We start from the raw sequence: 20,062 nt of genomic DNA, 5'->3' as shown, positions 1-20,062 counted from the left end.
GTCCCAAGACCTCCATTTCCCATCCAGCTCTGTGCTAACGCACCTGGGAAAGCAGCAGAAAACGGGCCAAGTGTTCAGGCCCCTGTCACCCAACGCGGGAGATCAAGATGGAGTTTGAGGCTCCTGGCTTCACCCTGGCACAGCCCTGGAGAGTAAACCAGCAGATGGAAGATCTCTCTCTTTCCAACTATCTCCCTCTCCGACTTTGCCTTTCAAACAAATAAAGAAATCTCAAAATAAATAAATAAAGAATAAAGAAAGCTGAGTACTAAGTGCACCAGATGGATGCTTCTCACCCCAACAATCTTCAATGCTCTGGCTCAGTATTTACTTCTCTTTCTCACTCACCTTGCATTATTGTTCCCCCCTCCCCTGCTTCTCACCCATTGAAATCCTATTCCCAATTCAGTGCCTGGTCAAGGCAAGCCCCTATGGTGGGGACAGCCTTCCAAGCTATGAGGCCTTTTCCTTCCTCTGAAGCAATTCTCATTTAGTGCAAGAGTCTTGGATCGCTGAGCCGTCAAGTCGTGATTTAACCAGTTACATGTTCGCCGCTTACCTCCCCCAGGGAACTGTATGTGTCTTCCCAAAGGGCAAGGCCCTGTGTGTGATATTTATTTTAATCCCCTCAATACCTTATATGTTGTAACTACTAAGTGCTTGCCACCCAGGGCTCTTGCTGGGGGTTCAGGAAAGCACGCCATGTCTAAACGCACGGCTAAGGTGCAGGCTGGGGCTTCTTTCCTGAGTGAAGTGCATTTGGCCAGTGGCATGTCACAACTAGAATTCTCTGTCAAGTACTGACCTTCTTTTCTCTGTGGGCTCTGCAGTGTAGACCAGCACCGTGATATGGAAATGTAAGGGGAGGCACATACATGCTTGCATAAATTTCCAGGAGCCACATTCAAAAGGGAAAAAGAAACAAGTGGAACTAACCTTAGTATTTCTTAAGCTATATATGCAAAATACTGTCATTTGAACCTGTCATCAATACAATAAGAATCATGAAGAAAATGTTTTGTATCTTTTTTGTGTATAAAATCTTGGAAATCTGACGTGTATTTCACAGGACATCTCTGCTTGGATTAGCCGTACTTCAAGTGCTCAAAAGCCACACGTGGTTGGTAGGTGGCCACCACGGCGGACAGGGAGATGAGAGCCCACGCTGGACTACGTGTTTTCCATCCACTCTGAAAAAAATTTAAGATCTAACAATCCCATAGGGATTTGTGGTGCTCTTCCTGTATCTTGCTCTTGGAAGCTGAAGAATATATTTCAAGCAAAAGCATTTCTTACAGTTGTTGCCTTCAACATCAGTCTCATAGTATCTGCCAACCTACTATTTAAAATGGTGATTTAACAATCTAAAAATGGTGATTATGTAATCTAAACTTAATAATCTAAAATGTGGTAGGCTGCTATGATTTCTAAAATTAAATTTATAAATTACGTAAAGTGCATAAATTTGTAAAATTCTTTTCTTAGGACAAAACTCAACCATATAATCACTGGGACTGTGTTATTCTGCTTATGTCCTAATCAGAGCGACTAGCCTGGGGCTCTGCCCCAGGAAGTGCTGTCATAAATCCACAGTGAAGGGAATGGGCAAGCAAGAATCTGGTATAAAAGGCCCAGCCTCCCAACTGCTAGCCAGTTAAAACATGGTGGCAAGAGGTGGCATTTGTTCACAATCATTCATGGATCAAGAAATGATAAACCTGAAGAATTGCGTTCAGGCAGAATTGAAGTTTCTTGAAAATCAGTCCCATAACGGGGGAAAGTCACTGGCAAACTAAAATTAAACCTCGTTATCATGTACAAGTTATTAAAATGTCTACAGTACTTTAGCATTATATAAAGTCCTCCGCTGCATCTTATCTAGACAACAAACATACACCAACTATCACCCAAGCCAACTGGCACAGTAGTTTCTTTGTCCTATGTGCCACAAGAAAACAGATCTGGAAATATGTGCTCAAACCAAGTAACTCATGGGGACACAGCCTTAAAGAATATCTTCCATTCATGAGAAATTTTCTCCATTCATTTTTACCAAGCAGTGAAGCATATTTTACATCTGATTTTAAGTCATTTAAGAAGTTTTTATTTTGGAATTTTATGACGATCATGTTAAGGATTAGTTTCTACTGTGGACATCACAAGAAAAAATGACTAATTACATGAAGAGAGAAGATTAAATGAATCATGGATTCCAGTAGAATCTCCTCAGTTGCTGAAATTATAATTAGTAAAATATTTAAGGGGGAAAAAAAAGAGATTGGCTTAAGTTAGTCACAGTCTTTTGAGGGGGAAAGATAAGACTTTTTTACTGGCCTAATCTCAGATCTAGAATCTGAAAGTGCAGAATTATCACAAAGTTTTCCAGAAGGTCAAAATATGGAATAAGTACAAGAAAAAAATGTGCTAAATGTGGAGACATTGTCTTATGAGATGTTATTATTATTTAGGTCTCTTGAGTATTTTATTATTATTATTATTATTTTTTTTTTTGACAGGCAGAGTGGATAGTGAGAGAGAGTGACAGAGAGAAAGCTCTTCCTTTTGCCGTTGGTTCACCCTCCGATGGCCGCCATGGCTGGCGCGCTGCGGCCGGCGCACAGCGCTGATCCGAAGGCAGGAGCCAAGTGCTTCTCCTGGTCTCCCATGGGGTGCAGGGCCCAAGCACTTGGGCCATCCTCCACTGCACTCCCTGACCACAGCAGAGAGCTGGCCTGGAAGAGGGGCAACCGGGACAGAATCCGGCGCCCCGACCGGGACTAGAGCCCGGTGTGCCAGTGCCGCTAGGTGGAGGATTAGCCTACTGAGCCGCAGCGCCGGCCTTGAGTATTCTTAACAGGTATTCAGAACCATAATGTACTTTGGAATGGTTCATGAATACAGCACAAAAAAGCTGAAGATGTTAGCAGAGAACTGTGAAGCAAGAATCTAGAGGCTGGTGTATGGTGCAGCAGTTAAACTGGCCTTCTGGCCGCCCCATCCGGTGTCAGGAGTGCCTGGAAGGAACCCTGGCTCCTCTTCCAATCCAGGCTCCCATGCACGTGCACTCCGGGAGGCGGCAGGTAACAGCCCAGGTATTTGAGTCCTTCCACCCACATGGAAACCTGGGTTGACTTCCGGGCTGCTGGCTTTGACCTGAACCGGTCCTGGCTATTTCAGGAATTTGGGGAATGAACCAGAAAATGGAAGATCTCTCTCAATCTCTTTCTCTCCCTCTGTGAACCAGCACTGTGGCACAGTAGGTTAAGCTGCCATCTGAAGCACCGGCACCCCATATGGGCAATGGTTTGATTCCTGGGGGCTCCACTTCTGATCCAGTTCTCTGCTATGGCCTGGGAAGGCAGAGGAAGAAGGCCCAAGTACTTGGGCCCCAGCCACCCATGTGAGAGACCTGGAAAAAGCTCCTGGCTCCTGGCTCTGGATCAGCACAGCTCCAGGCCGTTGTGGCAATTTGGGGAGTGAACCAGTGGATGGAAGATCTCTCTCTCTCTCTCTATCTCTCTCTGTCTCTCTGTAACTCTGGACTTTTGAATAAATAAATAAATCTTTCAAATAAATTTTAAATAATCTAGTACACTACCTTAAGAAGAAAAATTAAAAAAAAAAAGACTGCTGGATTTTTATTCTAATAGTAGCCCAAATACATAAAAACCTAACTTTTACTTTTGGGTGAAAATGCACAAATCTATTTGAAATTAATCCAGCAACAAATTCTTATTTGGCTTCAGGTACACAACAGCATACCCAGGTGTTTTAAATTAATAATGATATTTCTACATGAACTGGTGATTTTCAGTTGTTTATGTATTCTACTAAAAATCATTAAATCTTAAAAATCATGAGGGAGCCTAAAGACGTTTATCCCAATGTGTCTGCAACATATGTGTGTGTATGTGTGTGTGTGTGTGTGTGCATGTGTGTGTGTCCATCCTCAGGGAGATCCTGACCAACAGCAGGCTCTGACTCAGGAGGTGTGGGGTGGGCCTGAGGCTGCATTGCTAACAAGCTCCAGGTGCCACCAAGCTGCTGGCGGGGACAGGCACTGGGGAGCCAAGCTCCAGCCACGCTCCAGCCAAGCCCGTGGGAGGCCCCACAGCCTCTGCTTGCGCCTCTCCAGTGAGCAGGGGCTGAGGGCTGCCTCCGTGGGTAGACATGACAGGGATATGACCTGCAGGACCACAAAAACGTTACATCCTCTCCTGACAGCTGCTCTCCATGGACCATCCCTGCTTCCTTCGGCTACTCTAAGAACTAGCAGCTTCCAGACTTCTCAACATCTTGATCACAGATGTGGCCAACATCTGCCTTTTAACAAATCCCTGGGGACCAGGCGTCGTATTCCACACCCGGGGCAAGCAGACATGAGAAGGGGTGGGTGAGACCGCTAAGTCCCCTGAGCCTAACACAGCCCCAAGGAGCTGTCACCTTCTGTGAGGGCCTCACTGCACTGCAGGTGCACAGTGCTGTGGAAGAACAGGCACCAAGCAGGTGCTCCACATTCTGCACACAGACAACTCCATTTTCTTTAAACTCAAATGTAGGAATTTACAGTTATACCTGTTTAATGTCATCTTGTTGCTTTGGGTGTGGCATTCTCCAAGGTAATGTCAAATTTTTAAAATAAACGACCAAATCAGGAATATTTTCAGAAAATGACTCATACAGATCCTCATAAAAATTTACAGATCAAGGGCCAGAGCTTGGCGTAGTGGGGAAAGCCACTGCCTGCAGGGCCAGCATCCTATATGGGTACTGATTTGAGTCCCAGCTGCTCCACTTCCGATCCAGCTCTCTGCTATGCCCTGGGAAATCAGTAGAAGATGGTCCAAGTCCTTGGGCCCCTGCACCCACGTGGGAGACCCAGAGGAAGGTGCTGGCTCCTGGCTCCGGATTGGCCCAGCTCTGGCTGTTGCAGCCATTTGGGGAGTGAACAATGGATGAAAGATCTCTCTCTTCTCTCTGTCTGCCTCTCTGTAACTCTGCCTTTCAAATAAAAAATAAATATTTTAAAAATTTATAGATCATAAATGTATCTAGCAGATCACATACCCAAATATACACAAACACACTTAGCAATAATAATTATAGAAAAGAACATCCTTGGGACCACTCGCCAGGCTGAGAGATAAAACACTGGCAGGAACTCAGAAGGCCCCAGTGAGCCACCTGCCCAGCACATTCCACCCACCAGCTCTGCGGGTAACCATTAGACTCGTTCTATGACCATTACTCCTAGAATTTCCTTTCTTGTTTTACCACCTATGTATGTATTCCTAACATTATCTTTAGTTTTGCCTGCTTTCACACTTCACATGAATACAATCATTCCACACAGATCATTCTGTGTCTTGGTCTTTCATTCCATAGTAAGATTCACCCATTCTGTCGCACGTCTCTTTGTCTCACATACACATAGAACTCACTACATGCCCCTCTCTTAAGCACGTCACGGATACTAACTCATTTAATTCTAACAGCTCTATCAGGTAGACCGTGTCATTGTCCCCGACGTACAGATGAGAACCACGAGGTACAGTGAAGTTAAGAAGTTTGCCCAGGATCACACCCTAAGTGGCAAAACTGAACCCAGACACAATCTTTGTTCCTAACCACCAAGCAATGCCGCCTCTCTGCACCCTCCCGTACTTGGTTTTCAAAGCTATTACGCACTGCCAAATAGTATCCCAGTGCATAAGTACAGTAAAATGTGTTGATTTAACATAATGTTGATGAGTAGTTGGCTTGCTTTTAGTTTCTGTTCCATTTTTTAAGTTAATTATTTTGTTTATTTGAAAATTGAGGGGGGTGAGGCAGGTAAGGGGGAAAGGGGGAGAATGTGTGTGTGTGTGTGTGTGTGTGAGAGAGAGAGAGAGAGAGAGAGAGAGAGAGAGAATATGAATCAATCTTCATCTACTGGTTACTTCCCCAAATGCCAACAACAGCCTGGGCTGAGTTAGGTTGAAGCCAGGAGCCAGGAACTCAATCCAGGCCATCCACTATACCAAATACCCACTCCCAGTTTTTTTCTTATGAACACAGCTGTTTGAACATTTTTGTCTGTGTTTCTTAAATACACAGGGAAGAGTTGTTGTTGGATATGTACCTTTGAGTAAGATTGTTGAATTATAAAGTTACCTACAGGTGCAACTTGATTAGATAATAAACTCTTTTCCAGTGTTACTGTGCCAAGTTGTACTCCTACCAGTTGTATACAAGAACTCCTATTCATCCACATGCAAACCAACACAAAGTATAACCAGATATTTTCATCTGTGCCAATCCAGAAGGTATGCCACGGTAAGTTATTACAATTTTGACCTATGTGTTTGATTATCAGTGAGACTGAGCATCACATATATAAATGCTGCACTGGGGAGCACTGACTGTTCTGTGGGCAGCAAGATGTCACGGATGATTGTTACAGCGGCAGAGTCGTGGAGGACACTCACTCACTCAACAGGCCACCTCTGAGCGTGCCTCTTAGTGCCCAACGCTGTTCCAGGCACGGGGAATCCCACACTGAGCCAAAGGAGAAAAGAGCAGAGAAGGGGCCGGTGTTGTGGCATGGCAGGTAGAGCTGCCAGCTGCAGTGCCGGCATCCCATATGGGTGCCAGTTCAAGTCCCAGCTGCTCCACTTCTGATCCAGCTCTCTGCAATGGCCTGGGAAAGCAGTGGAAGATGGCCCTAGGCCTTGGGCTCCTGCACCTACGTGGGAGACCTGGAAGAAGCTCCTGGCTCCTGGCTTTGGATTGGCACAGCTCCAGCCATTGCGACCATCTGGGGAGTGAACCATTGGATGGAAGACCTCTCTCTCTCTCTCTCTCTGCCTCTCTGTAACTCTGCCTTCAAATAAATAAATAAATCTTAAAAAAGAAAAAAAAAAAAGAGCAGAGAAGCAAGAAGGATCTATGCTCAAAGATCCAAAATGCTGAGACCATGGTGACATGGAGACAAAAAAAAAAAAACGATCTCAGATGGCATGGCCAAGAGGCAAGGTGGACCCAACAGTGCAACTCAGAAAATTCCAACGGTCAGCTTCCCTTTCGAGGATTTATTTCCCAGATCAAACCTCAAAGTAGCCAGGAAGCACAAAAGCCTCTGGCTTCCGCAGCCAACACACAGATGACAAAGTGAAGGCAGCGTGCCCCAGGGGCAAGTCTTTGGAGAGAAGAAGAAGAAGAAACGAAACAATCTGCCTCTTGGTCTGACAGTATGGAAATGCAGTTGTTCAACCTACAGAATGCAAAAAGTCAAGGGGTGTGGGTGAGACCACTGTGGCACTGAGCTGAGGGCAGGATCTCCGACAGATTGCAAGGGAAAACAAACCAGAGCTACACGAGAAGAATCCCCCATCGCATGGACACATGTTAACAAATAAGCTGCAGAAGCACGAACATACACTTGAACTCCCTGGGAAGTGTGAAGCACAGCAGTGCCCCCATCCGCCATCTTCCCGTGCGTCCCCACTCTGCTGTCTCCTCTGACTCGTGTTTTCTGCTAACCTTCCTCTTGGAATCCTCTGACAGTGACTCACCGGCCGGCGAGGCTACTGGGCACCACCGCAGCCCTGCACAGTTGGCGCTGTGTAGGCGGCCAGCGGCTCGGGGGACTGCAGGCTCTATGGGTGATTTCCTTTCTGCGTGCAGGGAAGGCTGGCTTTTCTGCCACATTTCCCTCAAAGCACAGCCCTGATGGGGGGCTGCTGCTACAGGAAGACATGGCCCCCACTGCGTCCCTGCATCACAAGGGAACCAGAGGCAGTGACGGAGAGTCAGCGGGGGGCCATCGGCACACCGATGGACTCTCATAAAACCAAGAGACCAGAATTCTTTAAGAAAGCTCCAACTAATATTTTCCAACCTTTCACTGAGAGCGAGGCTAAAACCACATGTTTTGAAGGTCTTGCATGGGGTTATTATTAGAAGTCACAATTCTATTGATACTGATGAGTCATTCGTATGGGCGGAAACCAGGAGCTCCATCCCCATGGTGTTGCACAGGCACTGGGGCTACGTGTTCGTTACTGGTCAGAGAGGTGCCGGGAGCCGAGCTCCTCCAGGCTGTGTGCAGCTGTCCAGTCCCAGGCACATCTGCCCTTAATCCTCCTCTTCAGGAGAGCTGAGGATGATCCGATCGACTTCGGTCTACACCAGAGGAAGTGAATGCCAAAACCTCAGAGAACGGCACCATTTCATACTTTCCGATGAAAATAAGCAAAACCGACCTCCGAAAACAAACAGTGAAACCATCTCTGAAAATACATGCTGGCTTGACAATGACCTAGGGTCAGGTGTTTTGTTTTCACCTCAATAACACACAGTGCATATAAACAAAAGCTGTCATCGCACAGGGACTTGAGCCACGAGAAGGCACGCCAGGCAAGTGACTCTCACTCCCTCTGCTGCCTGAGCTCTACTGGGGGCACCCTGCTGCCCTGGGGTGGGGGTTGGTGATGAGGGTGCGGAGAAGTGGGTCAGGTTTCCGTTGCTCCAAGAAAGGTTTCCCCCAGAAAAGGAAATGAAACAAAAATCAGTTTTCCTAAGGCATTTCCAGAAACGCTGCGACGCTTTGAGCGGCACGGGTAGAAATCAGTCCAATTTTTCTACCCTGCAAGCTGAAGGCTGGGTTTGGCTCCTGGAGAGAGAAGGGCACACAGCTCAACAGCGTCCAGGCATCTGCGAAGAACCTCTCAGCAGCGAGCCGCCCCGGCGCTCTCCCAGGGCGGCGCTGGTACCGTGGGCAGCTTACAGTGCGGTCAGCTGAGCGCTGAACAGCTGCATGAGTCAGCACGCGCTTGTGGAAGGAGACTGCTGACATGCTAAATGACTCTTGCATACTTAAGGTGCACACACCTACCCAGCAAAAACAAAAACAAGGGTACATGCAAACGAGCTAATGGGAACCTCTCTACCCCTGCAGTTCCTGTTTTCCAAGGTCAGACCCACAATACAAAAATGGATGCCACTGCTCAACCAGAAGGAACGGCGAGTGATAATTAATACCGGCAATAAACAAACAACTTACTCTCTGTGTTGCCATGTGTGCAACAGCTGCATTCAAATCTCGGGAGCCGGTTAATTTTAACTGGTTTTAATTTTAACTAGATTTAACTGGTTTTCCTCCCCTTCTGAAAAATCAAAATAGCCGCCATACCGACCACAGAACTCGTAACAGACAAGCACAGTTCCTGTTTTTCAGAGGGGACTTACTTTCAAACCCACAACATCAAGACGCTTAACCTAAGTGGAAATTTTCAATGTGTTGTTTAATGTGGGAGACTCAGACCTGTGCACTAATTCAGATCCCATGCACACCGGGCAATAATCCCTTGCTAGAGTTTGCCCAGCGTGCTTTTTCTTCCCCCTCTCTCTTCTCTCGTTTAATACAGGATTCAAAAGGCCACGGGAAACCCAGCTGCCTGGCACTCAGGGCGCACTCTGCCATAGGCATGGTGCGGTGCTAGTGAGACAGCACTCCTAGATGCCCGTGAAAACACTCTCGAGTTTAAACCCTGGGTGGGGAGTTAGATCTGTGATTTAAAGAACAGAAAATGACAGTGTAAGGATCATTCCAAAACCGACAAAAAGAAACACTCTCGAGTGCCCTTGAGGAGCCGCCCAGCCGGAGCAGGACGTGGGGCCAAAGTGCTCTACTTGACACTACTGGACTTCATCCTCAGTCTCACCCCAGCTCTCTGATACGGCTTCTGGGATTAATCTCGTTCTGCAGTGCATGGCTTTCTCCTAGGTTAGCACACCATATCCTCAGAAACATTTTTACACTTCCGACTGTTGAGTCCTAATGTTTTTCCTCCAAAAACAGTGCTCAACAATTAGAAGAAGAAAAAAAATAAGGTGGAGAAAGAGCTACAAAGTGGAAGGAAATGAAGTCTGGGAGAAAGGAAGACAGAGGCCTAACTCAGCTGGGCAGATACAGGAAGAGTCGGAGCTGGAGCCAGGTCCTCAGGAGACAGAGCAGTTCTAGAGAAAGCTCCCCCCCCCCCCCTCAGGCACCTGCTCAGGCTGACCCACAGCAGAGGAGGGACACCGAGGCCAGCGGAACAGTTCCACACACAGACACTAGATGGCGCCATCAACTCAGCATAGCATGGTTGCTGGAGCAGTTTGTGGTGGGGGAGGGGTGGCCCGGAGGGCATATCCAGACTCTTCACCGCCAGCTTTTACCAGGCAGCAACTCTACTAAAATGAGCACGGCTTCACCAGTCAACTCCCCTCACATCCGGATGTCACCACCACCACCCCAAGAGTATGGGACATACCAATCTGGGAATACACTTACCAATTCAATTTTTATGAATGAAACTGGAAGGCAGAGAGGGTAGGTGAGATTGGAGTCAGTGCTTTTTTTCTCTTTTTCTTCTAAGATTCAATATTCAAGGGGATAAGAGAATGTTGGTCTCACTACTACTGACTGACAAAAGTTCCTCATCACGGACCACATGCCTGCCCCTGGTAGCTTGGTTAATGTCAACCACCACCCAACCCACCACATAGGTTTATGTGATCAAACCCAGTGCCCGGCAAAGGGCAATGAGGCTTGCTGACAACTGCAGTATTAAACCCTCTGCATTTTGGGTCTACTCTGTCTGTATCCTTTAATTGGCTTCCCTGTATTCTCTGTCCAGGGTGAGGTTTATGAAGAGGTTTTTCTTCATTCAGAAATGTACTTCCATCACCAGGTTACCAGTGTGGCAAATGCTAGCAACCTCATCTTCAGGGCTTTGTTTCTTATTAATGCGCGGATGCCTAAGACAAGACATGCACTGGGTGTGCTCACAGTTACCGATATCTGAGCAAAACCTGTTCATAAAACCCTTCCCTGAGGTGGAACTCCAGGGACCAGATAGGGGAACTGGGTGGCCAAAAAGCACCAGGGAACAAAGCCAAAGAGCAAAGACAGAAAGAGGGTGCTGGGAGAGCTACGTACACCCTGCCCCGCTTGTTTATAATCAAGATAGAAGCCATCAGCCGTGACACTGACCTTGCCGGGGAGGTGGACGAACAGGAAGAGCTAACTCAAACTATGTCGACGTTTCCCTCTTGCTAATGTCGTTCAGAGTTAATTTTCATTTTTTCCAGTTTGACTTTTCGGGGCTTATTCATTTGCATAATATGGAATCCAGAACCCATAGAGAGAGTCTACAAATCAATGCAAGTAATTCTCACACTAAATCAGCAGCTTCGATTGAAGCTCATCATTGTTTGCATAGACATCTTTATGCACAGATTCATCGAGTTGATTTTTTTAATCACTTACAACCTCCAACACTGACACTCGAAGCGTCTCCCCATTTAGCCATCTCCAGAATTTGAACTAAATGCTGAAAAAGCAGCACAGTACATTCATACTGTTGATCATTTCCTGAGCCGAGCGTTCAAGCCGCTCCCAGGAATAGTGCCTCTTGACTACAGGCGGCAGCTAGGGTGACTGCCCCGGCAGAGCTGAGCCAGCATTCTGAAGAGTGACCCTGCAAACCCAGGGTGGCTGGGGGTCACCCCAAACCGACGGCCAAGCTGAGTCGGTGAAAACCATTCACCACTCAGTGCCAGGGTTGCAACATGCTCATCTGGCAAGCTAATCTCTTCCTGAAACTGACCAGCATGAGAACAAAGGTTGCCTGCATTTATCTGTTGCTGGTAGCTAACATGTCTAATTAGGGACTCTCATGAAGTTGATTCTGAATGAAATTCTTCTCCAGCAGAATACTTATTAGAGGGATGATCTCCTTTCTCTACCCCACCAAAAAGAAGAAAAAAAAAAAGGTAAAAAACAAATTCTTCCCTAACAGCAAGGTGGAGGGGTGAGCCACAGGTAAACTCTGAGGACAGAGCCAGGGCTCTCTCATGGCCCAAGACAGTTCTTTTGCCTTTCCATGCCGTCGTGTTTTCCTCTGACCCCTAAAGGGGAGCTAAGATCTGCGGAATGCAATTTGTTCATGAGTCGTGTGAGATGCACTCCCTCAGGTTCCCTCGGGAATTCTTTTCAATTGTAGTCTTCAAACAGATGTCCACAAGACACCCAATATTCCAGCGTGAGCCGGCCCACGTTTCCACTCCTGAGAACTACGGAGGACGGTTCCGACTTCAAATGAAGAAGTAAAGGAGAGAGACAGAAAGAGGGGCGTAGTGGGTAGCTAAGAGAGCTGGCCCTGGCGCCAGACAGCCAGCATCCAGTTCCAGCTCTGCCACCCATTCATTAGCTGAGTGACATCCGTGCTACGCTTTCTGCCACCGAGACACTCAGCTCCGGGTGTCACGAGGACTGCATGTGTTAGTGTAAGCAGAGCATCTAGGAAGGTCTCCACACAGCTTAGCTATCACCAAAGACAAAGGAAATTCTGGGGTTCTAACATACCGTATAATAAAACTTGCTGCAAATGGACACCATCAGCATTCCGAGACAGTGCCTCCAAGACGGTGTGCAGAGGACGCAAACCGCCTGCTCCAGGGCAGCCAGAGGTTTCAGACGGAAGCCGGACTCACATTCACTGCAGATCCCTGCACAGGTCCTAGGCACTTCAGACGACCCAGAGGGACCGTCCACCTAGAATCTGACCAATCAAGTGTCGCCAAAACGCCCCTAACTGTGCTCAGAGTAAGAACCCTAACCTATATGGAAGTGAACGTCAACTCTTGGCCATTCGTTCTGTTTTTATCAGGTTCTGGAAGCACTGGTAAATAAATCAATTCTGGACTCTGTACACGGGAAATCACCTTTTGCCAAAATGGCCCCAGGTGTTATATCGCGGTCTGTGCAGTAAAGGGCCAAAGACAGCAGTGGACTAACAGGATCAGAAGGCCCTGAGTTTCAGACTGGCCTGGACCACAGTTAGTTCACCCCACAATTCCCTTAGGGGGGCTTCTCCAACCTCCCCATCAGGTCAAATCCTCCCACGGCGCGCTCTCACACTTGGAACACTCCTCCGTCCGGGAAGCAGGTATCTGTTCCTAAATGACTGGTGTCTTGCTTCCCACTGAGGGCGGGGCCCAGGGCTGAACCTGCTCCCCACTAGCACCAAGGACGTCTAACACGATGCCGGCCACACCGGAGACACTGGGCATACATGCACTTGAGGAGTGAAGGAGCCATCTATCTGCCTCTATGAACGGTGTTTCCGGACAACGGGCCCACCCTGTACTAGCCTACGGGACGGGCAGAAAATAACGACCGGCAGACACCCGGGCACTGCATGGGAAGGAAAGTTGCTGAGCAGGCACGCTTTGCTCTCTACCTGTGGAACAACAGGAATTGTTCCTCTCTCCCAAGTGTGAGGACCCCAGCTTTCTGTGGATTAGACTCAATGCACATCCCAACCCCGGGCGGAAGGACAACGGGGAAGAGGGACCAAAAGACCACAGTGCAGGACTCCAGTGGGCCCTGGAAACTCAAGAGAGCTTCCTTCTGAAACTCCCTGGGAGTCTGTGTGCATGCCAGGGACCCTAGGGACTGGTGAGAATAACAAGGGGTGCGGGATGCGGCTGCTTGGGGAAGGAGAGATGAAAGGTGACACAGCCCGGGAGGGAGCGCCGAGCCCACGCGGCTCGCAGCACAGCGGCAGCAGCCTGTCCTACAGCCTTCAGGAAAGGAACAAAAAAAAAGGTCAGGGAGGAGAAATGACACGTCTCAGAACTAAAGGACAATTCATGATCAGGCTCGGGAACAAAAGGAAAGAGAAGCCGGGGAATGTGCTGGGGCATCGGGGGCTGAGGCGGTCACTGGGGGAGACCGAGGCACTTGGGCTGAGCCCAGTGCCAATGCCAGGCATCAATGCAAGTGAAAAGGCTTTCAGATTGCGGAGGTTTATTATTTTGGAAAAACAAAGGCGAAATTCCTGCCTGATTTTTGAAGTAGTGCCACTAGCAGGAGGAGGAGGCTGGATTTACATATTCTTCAGAAATGAAAGGGCCCTTGAAAAGGACGCCAGGATGCTTCCAGCTTTGAGGCAGCTGAGCTGAATGCTGATAGGAAGAGTGCCTTTCAGCTTCAGGTGGACTGTATTGGAAATTAACAAAAATGCGGAAACCTTGAATTGACAAAGGAAGCCAGCACCACTTGTCTATTACATATCATTCCAGACCCAAACACAGGGTGAGTTACATCTTGGGCAATCTTAAGGAGTTGAGGAAAGGTTATGGTCACAACAGGTTTCAATTTGGACTGGAACAATTTGTAAATATTGACATGAAACTGAAAGCCGAGACAGCCAAGGGTCATACATTGTCACTGACAATGCGGAGCTGTTTCCCTCAATCCCAGGGCTGTGCGCTGCTTTCCCCCAACACGGCTCCAGCTCTGCACAAAGCTGCTTATCTGGTTTACCAAAGAAATTCGAATTTTTGCACCCAGCCCTGACTTCTGAACTTCAAATACCTCTATTAGGGTCATATGTCATTGGAGCTTCTTCAGCATCCAGACAGGGAAAGCAGAGCGGGAGGCAGATGTACGCTGTTGTCTACATTGCAGATTTTGTCAAATACATTCCATCCTGCATGTTCCGTCTGTATTGTTCCCTATTCTGAGAGTAGGGGCCGTATTATCTACATGCTACAGTCCTATGCCACGCCCATGGCTGACTCAGGGGTATAGTGTGTGAGTGTATACAGGATGGGGAAATAATCTTTAGACCATCAAGAAAACACATTGCATTGAGATGCAGTTCATTCTGACATTAAGATCGGAACCTTCCAGCTTCATAGCATGGGCACAATGCCTACTTCCCAGAGTCACTTTGAGGAGCCAAAGAGGTATGCCCAGGGAAAGTAGTGAGCCCTGCCACTGGCACACCAAGAGCATTCAACAAGTCAAGTTCATCATTTTAGTGGGTCTTTCCAAATGCCAAACTCCCATGGAGGTCTCCAGGCCTTAAAGAGCCATGCTACCCCATCTGGGCACTAACAACACTGAGCAGAGGGCAGAGGGCTCAAAAACAATGAATTATCTACCTGCGGAGGACTACACTGTACCTCTGCTACTAATTATTTGGCCTTTTATGTTGAATTCTCTGTTGAAAAGAAAGTTGCCAATCCCTGAGCCAGACTCAGTGCTAACGTCATCTGATATATATATATATATTTTAAACATTTCAGTTGTTCTAACAGTGGCAACCATTTCTTTGTTGCACACTCACAGATCACCCAATATGTGCCAGGTCTTCAGAAAATAATTAAATACTGAAATTTGAAAGGTAAGACATTTCGGGTGGCCACCAGGCCAGCACTAGCGCTTAGATGTGCTCTCATTCAAGTTTTTTTTTCTTAATTCAAGCCTTTAAAAATTAGCAGACTCCACCTAGGAATCCCCAAATCCAGCTTCCCTTGGACAAACTAGACCATGTGGCCACACAAAGCCAGCATTCCCACCAACTCCTGCCCGGCAACAGTCGACAACAGCGAGCTGAGACACAGCAGTGGTCGCCCGCGGCTCCAGCATGCACCCCCTCCTCACCAGGACCACACCATTTGTAGGGCGTGGTGAACCCGTGTTCAAGAGTTATTAAAGATTTCAAGAAGACAACAGCGGAAGCTTAAACCATGTGTGAAGTCCTCGGGGTGGGGTGGGGGTAGCAGGGTAACTGCACAGGTGGTATGCCCAGGAAGCAGGTCCTGCTCCTCACCCCCTCCACAAACAGGAAGGTGTTGATGCACTCCAATATGTGCTCGTCCATTCAACAATCAGGCCAGCATGCAAAAGATACCAGACGTCCTCCTCCCCACTGAAATCCAAGGGTCAGAAACAAGTGGAGCTGCCCACAGCAAAGCCAGAGTGCCACCAAGGTCTCTCTCCTTCTGAAAGCTGGATCCACACTGGCCACCAAAGTGACAGTTAATCCAAGTAAAATTAAACTGCTCTCAACAATGCAGATTGGCCCGAACCCTTTTGTTGGCATCCTGGGAGCCTAGATTACAAATGCTAAAGAACAGCTCCCAAGCGCTAATGAATGACTCAGTCCCCGCGGCTGTGCAGACAGTGGGCCCAGAAGTGAAGGGCTGGCCGAGGAGAGAGATTTGAACATGAACCTGACCATCTGGCTCTCTGAGGCTCACTTTGATCACAAAATGAATTGCAACAAATTGAAGAGCACATGGCTAGAGTTAATTGTCTCATCTATAATCTGAAGCTACTTTTAAGCAGTTATTATTACCCTCTATCAGGTGGAAATGCTTCCTACCATCACTGCAAAGTGCATTTTCCTGATGAACTGTAATGGATCATTAAATTCCATATCTGAGGAACAATACTTTGCACTCATTCTCTGCCTTTCATCCAGGGAATTTCAAGGCAGTGTGCAAATAGTTCAGCCCCTCACCCAGCAGCCAGAGGTGAGCACCTGGAAGGGAACTGCTGGGCGATACCCAGTCGAAGGGCATAATTCAACAGCCAGCGAATACATAGCTTCCTCTCAGGCTCTGGCAATATTGAAGGGGAATCAGGGGGGTCTCCACTACCTCCTCCCTTTCTGCCTCACCCCTTCTTCTCTAGGGCAGATCCTGGCATGCAACGTAAAAAGGACTGAAAAGTAACTGCTAGGAGTGTTCAAAAATTTTGAGTTCAGACACACACATACACACACACACACACACGAGGAGAGTGTTTCTCCTTGTGATCCCAACTGGCATGTCAGTCTACCTGCAGAATAGACAGAATTCACCCAACACACGTATGATCACCAAACAGCAAATCTGAAGCCTTCCAAAATCCAGAATGGAAACACTACTCTGCACACATAAAGTTACATTCTAGCAAAACTACTTTATTCCATGGTTGCTTTTTTTTTTTTAACCACTTCTGGGACCCACTTCTTCTCCATCCCTCCCCACCCCCCAATCCCTGTGCCATCTGAAAGATGTTCAAGTCTCAACAACAGCAAATAGGACAGAGGTGGGTAGCCAATGCATGTGTTTTTTTTTTTTTAAACCAGAACCCTGGAAGGGAAAAACACATTGCAGCCACTCAAAGTTTTGTGGTGAAATTATAAACTCCTGAAAAACTGAATTTATAATGGAAATGCTGACAGACCTTTCACTGGAGCAGTCTGAACGCAACACTGTAATTTAGCAATCTCTCTTACAGACTAAAGACTAATTCTAACAAGATGTCATTTTGACTCACGCTTATTATTACCTGCAAGAATGAAAAAAAAAAAAAAAAAAACGCCGTTTCCCTTGCGAGCTGCTAGAGACTGAGGGTGGGGCGGGCTCCCATTTGAAGCGAGACGCCCCTTCCCTCCACGAGAGTGGCAGCCCTCCACGCTCAGCACGTCAGCCACAGCCTTCGCAGCCAACATGCCCTTCCTACATGTTACATTTTAATGATCTGAGAAAACCGTTATCAGAGTTAACATCTCTAATTTTACTCTAAACAGACAAAAGCAAAATATCTCATTAGGCATCATCTCCGCCAAGGTTCCCACCAGGCAGGAAAGGATTTTTATCTAAAGTAATTACCCTTTTTAGTTAAATACGCTCAACAGATGAACTTCACAGAGTGAGAGACTGTAGCACCAGACAGCGAAGGTGAACACCGGGGGACGCCGCGCCTCCCCACCCGCGCGCCCGCGGGGCGTCTGCGGCTCTGTCTCGCGGTGGGGGCGCCCTCGACTCCTCGTTCCCCGGCGGCCACGGGTCGCGGCGACGGCAGTGGCCAGGAGGGCCACAGACAAAACCAGCCGGGACACTAGCCGCCCGGGGAACTCCGCCCCCCTCCAAGTTGTCCAACTCGCCTGCAAGCGAGAGGGTGCGGGACAACCCGCGCGCCACAAGCCCCGAGGCAGACACGTGCGCCCGGCCCGGCCCGGCCCGGCCCGAGTTCTTGCAAATCCCCATCCAGATCGAGGCGGTCGAGATGCTAGTTGGAGTCCCCGGCTCGCGGGCAGCTGGGGTAGCCCGTGAGCGCCGCCCGCCGCCCTGTCCAGAGTGCCCGGCCGCACAGGCAGCTAGAACCGAGACCCACGGCGCGCCTCGATTTGGAGAGCCGGGGTCTCCCCGACCGACATTCCCAGGTGGAGCTCCGGGGCTGTGTGCGTGCGTTGCACGTAGGCTTCGTGCAGTACCCCGGGAGAGGGAGGTGCGAGGCTTCCCTGCAGGAGCCTCGAGCCCCAGGTTTAAGCTCCGCGGGACGCATTCCGACAACCCGGGAGGCAGAGATTCCACTCAGGTGTGCGCCGCGAAGCCCCCAACCTGCCCCTTTCCTGGGAGCCTAAACTTGGGCTTGGATCTCCCGCCAGCGGCTGCGGTCTGGGCCACCGGCAGCGGCTGACAGCTGAGCGCAAAGGAGCGGCGGCGCGGACCGGGAGGCGGCAGCCCGGCTGGGCGCGGGTCTCGCGGGCCGGGGGGCCGGGCGGCACAGGCTTGGCCCGGCCGGGGCAGGGCCGTGGGTCTGACAGCTGCGGCAGCTCCCGCGGCCGCGCGCTTCGCTCCACCCGCCCTCCCGCGCCTGACTTATTACCCTCTGCTCCTCCTCCCCCTGCTGTTCCAAAACACCCGTCGACGCGAGCAAAATACAATGCCGCCTCGCCCGCCGTAAACAGCCAGGCGGCAGAGCGCCCGTTCGCCGCGGCGCCCACCCGCTTCCCGTTCCTAGAAAATGCCATAAAAGCGGGAGGGCGCGGGGCGGGCGGCTGCGCGCGGGGCGCTGGGCAGGGCGGCCGCGGCTCCGCTTCCCCACGCCTCCCCGCCTGCCCCGCGCACCCGTTCCCCCTGCATGCTCGCCCGCCGCCCCGCCGGGGCCGGGGACTCACCTCGCCGGAGAACTTCGCGTCCTTTCCGCCTCCTCGTCCCCACGTCTGCCCGGCCCGAGCCCCGTCCCAGCAGCCGGCGCGGTGGGCGGTTCGGGGGGTCACCGAAGGCTCGCAGAGGGGACGCGCATCACATGGCAGCTCGTTCCCAGCCCCCGAGTGCGCCGGGAAGGGGGAGGGGAGGGGCGAGAAGCGGCCAGGGAGAGGGCGAGAGCGGGGCGGCGGCGGGAGCGGGCGGCGAGGGCGCGGCGGCGGGAGCGGGAGCGCTGGTGCGACCGCAGCCGGGCGTGCACGGCCGCTGCTGTGCTGTGCGGCGGCGGCGGCGGCGGCTGCTGCGGCGGCGGCGGCTCGGCGGTGTTTGCTCCGTGCCGCGCGGCTTGCGCTCTCCCTGGAACGCCCACACTCTCAATCGCTACATTGTTGACATTCGGCGCTGACGTCACCCGCTCCCCATTCACAATAACTTTACGGGAGCCGGGCAGCGCACCTCCCCGGCCGCTGGGGCGCCGTACGCCCGGCGACTAGCGTAAGCCGCTCCGCGAATGGCGCTCCGGGGGCGGGGGCGGGCGCGCGCTCCGCCGGCTCGCGGGAGGGGGCGCGCCGAGCTCCCCGCTTTGTGCGGCCGTGCGGCCCGCAGAGCCCTCTGCTCCCGGCGGGGCTGCCCGCTCGGCTGGCAGGGCCTTGCAAGAGCAGGGTTAGGGGTTTGGGCTTGGGGAGGCCAGGGCGGGAGAGGGGCCAGAGCCCAGGGCACTGCCTCCAGGCCCGGGAGCGAGACCTGAGACTGCTGGGCTGTGGTCTGCGCGTTTTTCCTGGACAAGCCCGAAAAGGTGCTCCACGCACCCCTCTCCCTCCCACTTCCCCCAGGGCTGACCGGACCCCTGCTTCTGCCTAGGGACAGGCCGACCGAGAGGAGCACCCGACCGAGGCTAACGTTTGGATCTTTTTCAGCAGCGCCTCGGCCTGCCCCATTCCAGGAACGTCTAAGCACCCCCGGCCAGGTTATGGAAAGAGCGCTCGCTCTGTGCGAAGCTCAATTCCAAGTCCAGCTCCCCAGCTCCAGCCACCTTGCCAGCCTGTCCCTGGAGGCTGCAGGGTGTTGCCCCTATGGCCATCGCGCGGCTGCCCCGTCAGGAGAAAGCTTGGTAGTTAGAGTTTTAAGAGAGTCGTTAGGGACCCAGGCTGGAGAGATAGGCTTGCAGTAAAATTAGGTTGGGTGAGTGCAGTGCTGCTGCCTGCAGCTTTACCCGTGGAGAGGCCAGGAAACTCTGCCACGTTTCCCTAAACACCTA

General features: G+C 50.4%; 1 protein-coding gene across 1 annotated transcript in view; it reads right to left on the bottom strand.

The window, feature by feature from the left end:
* The window catches only part of BACH2 (BTB domain and CNC homolog 2), a 396,258-nt gene extending 377,086 nt beyond the window's left edge, over positions 1-19,172 (bottom strand). Inside the window, exon 1 of the mRNA XM_070073780.1 lies at positions 18,777-19,172. The gene's annotated coding sequence lies outside the window, so the exon portion shown is untranslated. The remainder of the gene's footprint in view (positions 1-18,776) is intronic.
* Positions 19,173-20,062: the final 890 nt, after the last annotated feature.

This window comes from Oryctolagus cuniculus, chromosome 5 (assembly GCF_964237555.1).
Source record: "Oryctolagus cuniculus chromosome 5, mOryCun1.1, whole genome shotgun sequence".
Taxonomy (NCBI): Eukaryota; Metazoa; Chordata; class Mammalia; order Lagomorpha; family Leporidae; genus Oryctolagus; species Oryctolagus cuniculus.
The sequence above is the reverse complement of the archived record's forward strand: the minus strand, read 5'-3'. Positions and strand labels throughout refer to the sequence as shown.